This window comes from Ursus maritimus, unplaced genomic scaffold (genome assembly GCF_017311325.1).
Source record: "Ursus maritimus isolate PB19 unplaced genomic scaffold, ASM1731132v1 scaffold_26, whole genome shotgun sequence".
In the NCBI taxonomy this organism is placed as follows: domain Eukaryota; kingdom Metazoa; phylum Chordata; class Mammalia; order Carnivora; family Ursidae; genus Ursus; species Ursus maritimus.
This window is the reverse complement of record NW_024425119.1, coordinates 24,515,541-24,527,895: the sequence shown is the minus strand read 5'-3', so window position 1 is coordinate 24,527,895 and position 12,355 is coordinate 24,515,541. Positions and strand designations below refer to the sequence as shown.

Sequence of the window (12,355 nt, the reverse complement as noted above, 5' to 3'; positions counted from 1 at the left end):
AAGTCATCTGGGAAATATACTGATCATTAAAAGATAAAATCCAAAGGAAAAGCAAAGAAATATGGTGCTATTTCTTTTTTCTACATAGGAATACATTGTCTTAGCTGCCAAGTATATTTCTATATTTTACATTTTAAGGCAGCCTCCCCTCTTCTTCCTTCTTTCTCTCTCTATCCTCCTCCTCTTCCACCTCCTTCTTTTTCTTCTCGTCCATCTTGTCCTCCCCCTCTTCCTCTCTTAGAATTTAGCAAATGCAATGGCAGGGGGAACACCAGTTGGCCCTCCACAGAGCATAGAAGGCATACTGTTCGAAACATTTAAAAATTGAGATGAACTTTCAGCCACAGGGGAGACCCCACGCTGTGCTTTCCATCTGACTTCCCACTTCAGTCGTGTTTCTTGTGCTTTGGGGATTTAAAATAGTCACCGACACTACATTAGTCTAAAGATATCTTTTATTTCTGTTGTAAGATTTCATTTCCTACCAATCCTCTGCTGGCCCAAACCTTATGATTTAGCAGGATAGTTAGTAACTTTTTCTGTGCTTTAAAGACAGGTGTGATAGACAGGAAGTCAAAAATTTTATCTAGGTCTATAATCAGGGTAGGTTTGGAAGACTGATGCTTTCGTGTAAAATCTCCATTTTATCTTTGTGAGGAAGCACGTTTTCTTTCTCTTCCTGGTTTGTTCTGTCCACTTGAGCAGTTAGGAAGCTCTGGAAATTTCATCCCCACTATCCCTCTGCATTTGTGCCTCTCCTTCCTTCCCCTCCATAAAGGCCTTCCTTAACCCCTCATCACTTCCTTCCTGCACCCCTGTAGGAATTACTCCGTGTTCTCTCCTCCTGTCTTTCTTCACCTAAAGAAATCTGCTACCAGAGTGATCTCCTTGAAGTGAAATTCTCTCTGTTGGTTTAAAAGCATCAACAACAAAGTCCCCAGCCTTCAGTGCTGTCCCTTTGTCTAGCAAACTGAGGGTGGATTTCTCATTGTCACATTCATGGCCCCTACAGCACAGCCCTACCTTACCTTTCTGACCGCCTTGCTCGCTGCTTCCCACACACCTCATGTGACAGTGGATGGATAGAGCGTCCGTGCCTTACTCACGCTGTACCTTACTTTCTCATTCTGTTTTGTTCTTTTCTTTCTCTCTCATTTCCACCACTGCCACCTGTCAGCATGTTTCCCATTATTCGAAATTTTTTGTTCAAATACCTCCATGAAAGCCCTTCTTAACTCCCATATCCAGAGCTGAACATGGCCCCATTTCACCACATACTTTCTTCTGGTCTTCATTTGATTGTAGCTTATCCCATCCAAAGTCCTCATCTTATTTCCCCTATTAGTCTTTGAGGGACAGTGATTATGAGGTGCCGATCACAGACATGAATAAAAAGCTATTGTCTGGGATGAAGAAGGTGAAAAGCAAATCCCGCTTTGTGATACGTAGACCCCCTCTTTTTTTGTCCGTTCACGATGCCGTGCATAGAAAAACATAATGAAAGTGAGAGGCATTCAGAAGTGAGTAGCCACAGTAGTGAAGTGGTCTAAACCCACCTTACTTGAATAGTGATTGAAAACATTTGAAATACTTAGGCAAAGGAGACAAGTCTGAGGGAAGACATAAGAATCTTTCAACATTTGAAGCTGATCATGAACGTCTTTTACAGGGATAGGGTTATAACTGATACAGGGCAGCTGCTAAGAATCGGATTCTTGTCCCACTCTAAAGAATAACTATTTTACAGTTAGTACTCTTTGAAAACCTTACTGGTCACATTTGATTTTTCTCTTTTGTTCACTCCCATTAAACACAAGAGCAGGTTCCATTGGCTTCGCTTCCAAAATAAATCTTTTTCTTTATGTTGCATGACACCCTTGTCCAAATTCACCATCATGTGACATGGATTCCAGAAGCATCTTCTTACCGAGCTCCCCCCCGCCCCATCCTGTCTTGCTAGCGTCCATTCCCCACACAGCAGTTAGAATGATCTTAAAATGTACATCATATTATATCACTCACCTACTGTCCATTGCACTTGAAATCTATATTCCTTACCATGGCTTAGAAAGCCCTTTATCATCTGAGCCTCCTCTTCTTTTTCTACCTTTTCCTTCCCTCATCCTCCCCCAACTCTGCTGCTCCACCCACACTGGCCTTCCTCCTGTTTCTAATCTACACCAGATTTATTCTCATCTCAGGGCATTTGTGTGTGCTGTTTCCTCTTCCCACCCCCACCCCCCCGATTGTCACATGCTCAGAATAGAAGTGCTCAGTGAAATGTTCCAGAACATCCCATATACAGTGTTCCAGCTTCTTCCAGCTTCTTATCCTAGTATTTTTCCCCCTCTTAGCACTTAGTACTATTTGAAAGCATCTTGTTTATTTGTCTGTTTATTTTTCCTTCTTGTTGTCTGCTTCTCCCATTAGAATGTAAACTACGAACGCAGGGACTTTGCCTTATTCGCCGACTGGTAGGGCCTGGAAGTGTCTGGCACTTACTACGCAGGTTAATGAGTGTTTATTGACTGACAGTAATCCAGGGGCTAGGAATTTGGCAGATAGTGAAATTTAGGCTTAGAAAGGTTAAGTAACTTGTCCAATTAATAAGTAGTTGAGTTCGGTTTAAAATCCAAGTTTCTCTGAGTATGAAGTTTATGCTGTACTGTATTACCCCAGAAGTCCTACCTTAGGAAACCCTAACATATAGACTAGAATTTGGCAGTTTGGCTTGCTGAGTAGGGATTTGTCTGAAGTTTTACAACTCAGGTGCCGAATCATTTTTGTGTTTCAGCAACTCTTTAAGAATACAAAGAGGAACTACAATTTAACACAATTCAAATGTATAAAAATTTATAATATTGGAGAGAACAAAGAGGGTACATATTTAAGCTAAAGTCAAGAGAACGAAGTTAAGAGAACACTTTATTTTTATAAAGCAAATGTTCAGGGCATTTACAAATTGATAAACGCATTCCTGTAAATGCAAATTTCTATTACAGATCTTTCTCAACTTAGGATGGGGTTACATCCCTACAAACCCCTCCTAACTTGAAAATATCTAAGTCGAAAAATGCATTTAATAATCGAACCTAGTGAACACCATAGCTTAGCCCAGCCTGCCTTAAATGTGCTCGGAACACTTACCTTAGCCTACATTAGGCAAAATCATCTCACACAAAGCCTTTGTTTTTTAATACAGTGTCGAATACCTCAGGTAACTTACTGACTATTGTACCGAAAGTAGAAAACAATGGTTGTGCAGGTGCAGAGCCCTCCTGGTCATGTGGCTGACTGGGAGCTGCAGCTGGTCCCGCTGCCCGGCATCATGGGAGAGGATCCTGCTGCATATCGCTGGCCTGGGAGAAGGGAAAAGATCAGAATTCGAAATGCGAAGTACGATTTTCTACTGAACGTGTATCGCTTTTGCATCATTGTGAAGTCAAAAAATGGTTCCGCCAAGCCACCATAACTCAGGGACCTTGTGTAGAATTACATTTACATAACACATTTGTGAAGTGCTCTCAACTACATAAGCTCAACTAATCTACCACCACAAATTCTTAATTCTAATTCTCTTCGCTATTTGTACATTAGATACAAAAGGTAGTAAAAGGCGAGAGCAGTTCCTTAGTCAGTGCTGACATTCCTGAGAGCAGTGAGTATTTAGAGTGTCAGAGGAGTGTGGTAGACTTTATGATGTGGGCATAGTTCTTACCCCCTTTTACAGTGGGGATATGAGGTCAGCAACGTTAGGCAGCTTGCCCAAGGTCACACGGGCAGGTCGGGACAGAGCCAGGATCTTCTAAACTGACGGGCTAGCAGGCATTTGTGATGCTCTACTATCATAGATGGGTTTAAACAAGCATTATCTGTTTTAAGCCTTTAAGATACAAAATGTGGAACAAGATGCTGATTTAAGCTGTGCATGAAATGAATGCATACAGTTTTCAGATAACCTAAAAAGAAGGTAAGGAGATAGTGAATTAAGGCAGTAAGGCTTTGGGGGGGAAGCCCTTATAGAAGAAGAGTGCTTCCTATCATTTATTTGTCTCTCTTTCCTTGATGAATACTCCAGAAATTTTTATCAGCTACTGTCGAATGTATTGAGGCCACAATCAGTTGTGCATTTATTATGTCATGTTCAGTTTTTCTGATAAAACTTCATTAACATTTAAAACTGAAGCCATGATCAATTGTGAATGTACCATGCGTATCATGTTAGGGTAATCGAACAAACTACCTAAGCTTCTAAAAGCTGAAGTGCTTTTCAATGATTTGTATCTGCAGAAATTACCCATAGTTACCTCCATGGCTACACTTTCTCCCAAGTTATGTCAAATTTGAAATTGATAGGAAGATACAAGGTCTTAAGTGGTAATAAATGTGAATTCCCAGGCAATGTCATTCCCTGCGGGGGTGCCTAACTGGAATGTAAGGCACACACATGTCTATCATTCTCTACCCTCAGTGAGATAAGTGCAGGCTGGTTTGGGAACAAGTAAGGATGGGGACCTGTGCGATAAATGCACACCATCGTGTTCACTGAGATTTGAGAAATGGTAGGGCCATTAAGGCCATGTAAAGTTTTAAATGCTTTTGGTCAATTCCTGTTCCTCAGTTTACTCTTTTATATAAAACACAATAGCACATGTTAGAAGTAATTTGAGAAAAAGCATCCCAAAATTACTTCCATATTATTTCACTTAAAAAAGAATTTTGCTCCATGTGTTTCATAATCTTCAAATGATTTGGGGGGATTAATGTTGGGTACTTTGTTGGCAACAGAACCTTTTTTCCAAATGGAAATTCTGTAAAATATCTTCTACAAATGGTTTGAATAATGAACATCAATCTTCAAGCCAATTGTTCCCAAAAAATTTGAACATGTAGAAAATAGTAACCCTTTGAGGAGAGAAATTCAGTGTCTATTAAACAAACAAATCTGTTTCAATCTACCCAGGACGTTGTAGTTGATTGTAAGATGAGTTGGACACAATGTACTCCTGTAATTCTGGGTTTTAAAAACATGATTATTGCTTTTTAAAAAGTTAAATCTGAATAAGTTACAAGATAGGACAAAATCTTGCAATATTTTTCACATATTCATTGATTCATTGGATTTGTAATGATCCCTTGTTATCTGAAACATTATTTTAATTGTTTGGGAAATGCAATCTCAAACTGTATTTCCTAAAGCCGTCATTAAATTTTTGGTACATCGGGAGTAAACTAGCAGTACAGAAATCACAAAGTAGAACAAGTGTCTTAGCTAAGCACTTCTAAATACCTTATCTGTTACAAAGTTTTAGAGCCTGAGATAGTGCCTAGAGCTCAGTAGGTACTCAGTACGTATTTATTGCATGAATAAAATAAATGGATGAATACAAATAAATGCATGACTATCCTACTCTTGTCATTGGCTGCATAGTATCTTATTATGTGCCTATATTCTATTTTATTTAACCCCATTGCTGGATATTTATGTTGTTTCTAATCATTTTGCTTATGAGGGAGAATAAGGTGAATACCTACAAGTAGAATTTCTGGGTGTTTTAATTTTAACAGACTCTACCCTCTGTAGAGACCATTTAATTTACATGTCACCAGTGATGTAGGAGAGCATTCTCCTCCTCGATAACGTGTCATTATCAAATTCTTAGATCTTTGCCAGTCTTACAATTAAATATCATTATAGATAATATCCTTACAAATATTGTTATAGAAAATATCATTATAAATAAAAATATTATTATATATGTGTTTCTCTTCTAATGAGTGAAGAAAAAAATCTGTCCATATGATTGAGTCATTGGCATTTCCTTTTCTGTGGATTGTCACTTCTTGTACTTTGCTTAATTTTTCTAAAGGATTTTTTTTTCTTGACAGTTTCTCAATCATTATAACCCTTTATTTATTAAGGAAATATGCTCTTTGCCTATAACAATTAAAAATTTTTTTTCATTTGTCATTTGAATTTTTATTGTATTTTATTTTTTGGCACTCAGAAATTTATTTTCTATTAGGCTTACAGGTTTTCTTTCATCTTCGGAATGGTCTTGATCAGTCTGAGATGTTTTTAAAATTCCCAATGAGAATTTTCATGGTTTTAGTTTTTCAGCCTGTTTGTGTTTTTGGTGTGGCTGTTTACGATTGCGAGCTATCTGGAATAGATTTAGTTATAAGGTAGAAGATATGGAATCAACTTGATTTTTTCCAGATGACTAGTCAGGTGTGCCAATAGTAGTTATTGCATAACCCATAAAATTATAGTCTTTATTCAATTTGGGGATTAATTGAGTGTACTTGGAGCACCAAGCAGGAAAGATGCATTTCATATCTTTAATATTCTTTGCATTTAACCACTCGTGCTTTGGTAGAGACTTGTCTTGGATCTTGTGACACAGCACAGAAAAGACACCACATTGCCCACCCCGTTACCCCTTCCTTGTGCACCTGCTGCCCTGGTTCTTGTGGGACCATACCAAGCAGGGGTTCTAATTACTGCTGATACTTTCTGTTGCCTTTCCCCCTACTTGTCAGTTTATCTATCTAAGCATTTTTCCCATGGCACCTATCACTGCAATATGTGTGTTCTTTAAAGATTTTGTTCTGGCAGATACCATCAGTGATTTTGTCTAATTAAAAAATTTCACCTGATCTGCAATATTTAATGAATAATAATTAGAAATAGATTCCAATTACATCTTAAAATCACTGCAAGGACGAGTCATATCCAGAGATTTTTCAGGATTTATAAGCCTAATTAGTAGCTTAGCCGAATCATCAAGATACCGGTGAATAAAGATAGCTCATTTTAGAGAACTAGCTATTTCTAGGCAGAGCTCTACAAAAAATAAATGCATTAATAACAGCCCATCCTCTCTACTATTAGTTTTTTAAAGAACTCCGTATACTTACTGTCTGACAAAACATCCTTAACAAGGTAGTATCCCAATTGCATTCTAATTTAGAAGAGAAATAGGAACATTTCTTTTTAAAACATTTTTAAAAATTTTTTATTATGCTATGTTAGTCACCATACAGGACATCATTAGTTTTTTAAACATTGTAAACTTTAACGTGACTCTTTCCATTAAAGCACACAGTTGAAGTTAATGCTACAGGCCGGACGAATGACTGCTGTAGTAAAGTCATTAGCTCTTTCTTAATGAGAGGGAGGGGGCAGGGAATAACCAGTAATCCCCAAAACATCCTAGTTCACATTTAACTGTATTTATAACAGAATTTTCCTGATTTAACAGAAGTAAGCTAAATTTGGATTATATTTTTGGTTGTATTTGATAAATGTTCTAGTTATTGTTTTTGTAAGTGAGATCATGAATTAATTCTTTTCTTTTCCTAGTCACAATTCTTTCTGCTTTAATTTTTAAACAATATATGGAAAGCTAATTAGCATTGTCAGCTTTGCTTTTGAATTAGTATTTATAATATTTTGACAGTGCAGAGAATCTATTTCAAGCCATACCTTTAAAGGGATTAATATTTTTTATAATTGCTTGAAAAATTTTTATCATTATTTCCACAGCTGACTTATTTTAACTTAAATTCTCTTTTCCCCAATTGCATAATTTTCTTTTATTACTTAGAAGTTGTGATTTAGCCCTTGGCTAGTGTTTACCTTAGGCGGAAGAAAGGCTTTTATTTTACTCAGTTAATTTATAATGTGCAATTTGTGCTAGGACAGGAGACTAGGAAAGTAAGTTTGGGATAGTGAGTTCTCCTGAGCCTGGTCTTTCTGTGCCATTGGCCATAGTGGAAGAGTGGCAGTGACATTGGGGGTGGGTGTGATTCTCCTGAGATCGCTAATTAGAAGCCTGCACTGCCGAGACTAAGAGGTCCTGCCATTGGACTGCATCTCCGCTGGTGTCATTAGAAAAATATTCATTGAGGCCTTCTTTGTGTAAGTTCTATTCATAACAACCACATTTAGTTGATGGTTAGTTTTATCTAATGTACCTGATCCCTAAAGGGGAGATAAATCCCAAGCTCCTCCTCGATTTTTTTAAATGTTAAACTTCGTTATAATATATTTTGAGGAATATCGAAGTTTATACGTTTTTGTTTCTTTGTTGCTTAGAAAATAACATAAAAGAGGATTGTCTTCTGTTTGACTTTCGAATGTTCAGAGCGAGCCCAGCTTATGTGTGAAGCAGCCAGAAAGGAATCAAAGTCTTGCCAGGATTTGATCGTGGTGCAGGATTGAGTATTTATAAAAGTATGTACAGCTTGGCAGTGCCGAGTCCGTCTGTCCTTCAGATGGAAGAGGAGTGCAGTTGCTCTGCTGTGTGTGATGGACATAAACAGAGACAGTGTATGCTCTGGAAAAGGGACAGTTACAATGAATATAGGAGAACATTCATTAGGGAAATCTGGGCAGTGGTGCATTTGATTGTTTAGGGTTACCTTAAAGCTTTATTATTTCCTTAAATTTCAGCTAGAGCTCTTGTTTAAATTGCTAACTTTTTGTGTTGGTAGCTAAAATTATCTGTTTTCAAAGAAGTTTTAAAGTATCTTCCAACTTCAGAGAATTTTCGCCAGCAGAACTAGTACTGCCTACTGTCGCTGCTTTCCTTTCATTATACGTAGCAAGCGGGATTCTCTCTCTTTCTCCTTTCTTTCCTAATTTCATTCATTAAAAAAAGTCTTCCAGGGTCACCTGGGTGGCTCAGTCGATTAAGTGTCTGCCTTCGGCTCAGGTCATGATCTTGGGGTCCTGGGATCAAGCCCCGCATCCGGCTTCTTGCTCAGCAGGGAGCCTGCTTCTCCCTCTCCCTCTGCCGCTCCCCCTGCTTGTGCTCTCTCTCTCTCTCCCTCTGTCAAATAAATAAATAAAATCTTTAAAAAAAAAAAAGAGTGTTCCAGGGATCTATCATGATAACTTTAAATAATATCCTTATGTCTCTGCCTTTTGACCTAACAGCTGTTAATATTATCTATATTTCCACGCTGAAAAATAAGGAACATAACATATCGCCTTCATTTGGACCTCTTCTCTCCCACTCTGTGTTTTAATTGTTGCTTAGTAGATTATTGGTTTTATGTTGTTATGATTTTTGAATTTTGTATTCTATTTAGAAATATAATGAAATCTTTTATGGGATGATAAAATTTAAAAATCAGTGATCAGAGCTTACAATATTATGCTAAGTAAATATTTTTCGCCCTATAACCATTAGAGACAAAGATGTAGTGTGATGATATTGAGACTTTTCCAGCTGGAAGAAAATTTCCTAACATTAACATCTAATGGATCTTCCTTCACTTGTGTCTTGCTTTATTCTCTTCTTCAGGTTCATACTCGGTTGCCATGATTTCTTGTATTCACGTTGACATTTTCTTGAATTCCTTTCCCTTTTTCTTTGAGTGGTTTTTGGAGCGGGTTTAGAGAAAAAATTCCGAGACTTACATGTTCTAAAATGTTTTTATTTGGGTATCACTTTTGATTTCAGTTTAGGTGGGTATAAACTCCTAGTTTCAAAATTTGTTGTCCATTAGCTCTTAAAGATATTATTCTATGAATTCTAGCATACAATATTGATGGTGAGAAGTTTGGTGCCAGTCTCTTTTCTGTAGGAATCCTCTTTTTTCTCTTGGCTGTTGGCATTTCTATTAGTTTTTTAGGGCAACCATAACAAATTTCCTGAACAAAATGGCTTACAATAATAGAAATTTACTATTTCACAATTTTGGAGGCTGAAATCAAGGTGTCAGTGGCGCCACACTCTCTGAGACCACAAGCCTTTCTCTTCACTTCCAGTGTTTGCTGGCAGTCCTTGGCATTCCCTGACTTGAAGCTGTGTAAATCTTATCTCTGCCTGGATCTTCACGTGGAGTTCTTCCCTCTATGTGTGTGTCTGTTTCCCTCACCCCTTTCTTATAAGGACACCAGTTGTATTGAATAAGGGCCCATCCTAATTTAGCATGACCTCATCTTAACTTGAGTACATTTGCTAAGACCCTATTTCCAAATAAGGTCACATTCATAGGTATCTGTGATTTAGACTCGAAGAATGTTTTTGGGTGGCAGGACTCAACCCATGATAGCATTGTCAGTTTTTTTTTTTTTTAAGATTTTATTTATTTATGTGACAGAGAGACAGCCAGCGAGAGAGGTAACACAGCAGGGGAGTGGGAGAGGAAGAAGCAGGCTCCCAGCGGAGGAGCCTGATGTGGGACTCGATCCCGGAAAGGCGGGATCACGCCCTGAGCCGAAGGCAGACGCTTAACAACTGCGCTACCCAGGCGCCCCAGCATTGTCAGTTTTTACCAGAATATGGTCAATATGCTTATTTAATCCTGTTTTACACACAGTGGGTCCTTTCAGTTTGAAGACATACATCTTCAGATCAAGTAAATTGTCATTATTTTCTTATTTAACTTCTTCCCTTCCATTTTCTCTGATATTTCTTTCTGAAACTTATGTATTTTAGATATTTGACTTCCTGGATGGCTCTTTCTATTTCATATTCTCTCTGTTTTGTTCTCCTTTTTGATCTTTTATGCTTTATGTTCTAGAAGATTCTTTGACTTTCCCAGATTATCAACTTGGTCTTTATTCTTATCCTTGTCTTTTTCAGCCATTTTGAAATGTTTGTTTGTGCAATTATATTTTAATTTCCAACATTTCTTTCTTTTTCTGATTTGCTAATTTTGGGGGAGTAGTATATACCCAGATTTTTCTGAGGACAATAATCAGAATTATTTAAATATTTTTTATTCTTCCCTGAATGATTTCTGTTTTTACTGGGGCCAGTTATTCTTAATGCTCTTAGTTTCCCTTATGATTCTTGGTGGTGTGTTCATGGTTATAAAGGTCTGTAATGACTGCATTGGATCCACTGCAGTTTTGAGGGTCTGTTTCTCTACTAGCTTTCTTGTATAAATGACAGGTCTGACCCAGAGTTCTGGGTGAGGAGCTGAATAAATGATATACAGGCTTTCCTTTGGTTGTGTGTGTGTGTGTGTGTGTGTGTGTGTGTGTGAAGCAGAAGACCATCTGAGAATACTAACAAGTATTAAAATAGGAGAGCTTTGCTCAGGGGTTAGAGTCTTGTATATTTTTTCTTTTTGCTGGTGCTGCCTCTTCTCTTTCCCCTATTCTACTTCTTATTTGATGAAGATCTCTGGAGTTACTTCAAGCTCTATTCTCCTTCTCTGTCAAGTCCCGACACCTTCATTTGACATTCTTTCCAGGAGGTGTTTCACTTTCATGAGAGGACCTTTCTGTAGTTCTCTAACTTTATCCTCTGGATACAAACTGCTCTTGCTAACTGCTCTGTTTATGCTAGTCAGAGGGGGGAGGACCTTGACTTCCCAGCTATGCACATGCTGTTCTTGAATGAGTTGCCCAGATAATTCCCCTCTCCCCCATTACCACTCTTGGTGTTGGTTGACTCTGTTCTGAGGAAGACCTGTTTTAACTCTTACCTCTTGTAGAGCAGTGTCTGTCCTCTTCCTTCTCTGATGGACTAATCCTGTCTTCATTCTGCTTGCAGAAATGCCTCAACATTTCTGTTCTCCTTATGGCCAGCTTTCTCATTTTTTCAATACTATGATATAAGTCCAATAAAATACACATTTCAGTGAATTTGGGGAAGAAGGACATCTACAATGTGCCCCCTTCAAATACAGATTTTTTATACTTTTCTTTTTATTTCTTCTTTCAGCTATTTTACTACCTGAAATTTTGTGTGCGACATGTGTATGCATACACACATACACATCAATTATACTAATGAGCAGACTGGCAGGATTTTATCATGTGTTTTCTGTCTGCTTTTTTATTTTCCTTGGCAGCTGGGAAAGCACAAATTTGCATGGTTGTTTTACACTGTTTTTCTATATTGATGCTGTTTGAAGTGCATTTCAAACATTAATCATCAAGAAATCAAATAAGGTCTTGAATGTTTAATGAGCTCACATTAATAATTGGTCTTAAGAATTGAAATGCTTTCAGGTTAAAAGCTTTTGTAGTTATAGAAAACAATTTAATGGCAGAGTTTAAAGAATTGATTTTTTTCTTGTTTTATTGAGATATATTTGACATATAACTTTGTATTAATTTAAGGTGTACAGCATAATGACTTGATATATGCATATATAGCAGAATGATTACCACAATAAATTTAGTTTACATCCATCACCTCGCATAGTTACAATTTTTTTCTTGTGGTGAGAACTTTGAATATTGGTTCTTTTAGCAAATTTCAAATAGACGATACAGTATTAAGTATAGTCACCATACTGTTCATTACATCTGTTTGTAAAATTATTTCAGTAATGTGTAAGAAGCTGTAGTCAAAGTAAGAGAAAAATATTTTAATTCTTTCTT

At 37.4% G+C, this 12,355-nt stretch overlaps 1 protein-coding gene across 1 annotated transcript in view; it reads left to right on the top strand.

The window, feature by feature from the left end:
* The window catches only part of ITPR2 (inositol 1,4,5-trisphosphate receptor type 2), a 474,341-nt gene that overhangs the window by 236,928 nt on the left and 225,058 nt on the right, over window positions 1-12,355 (top strand). The window lies entirely within an intron of this gene.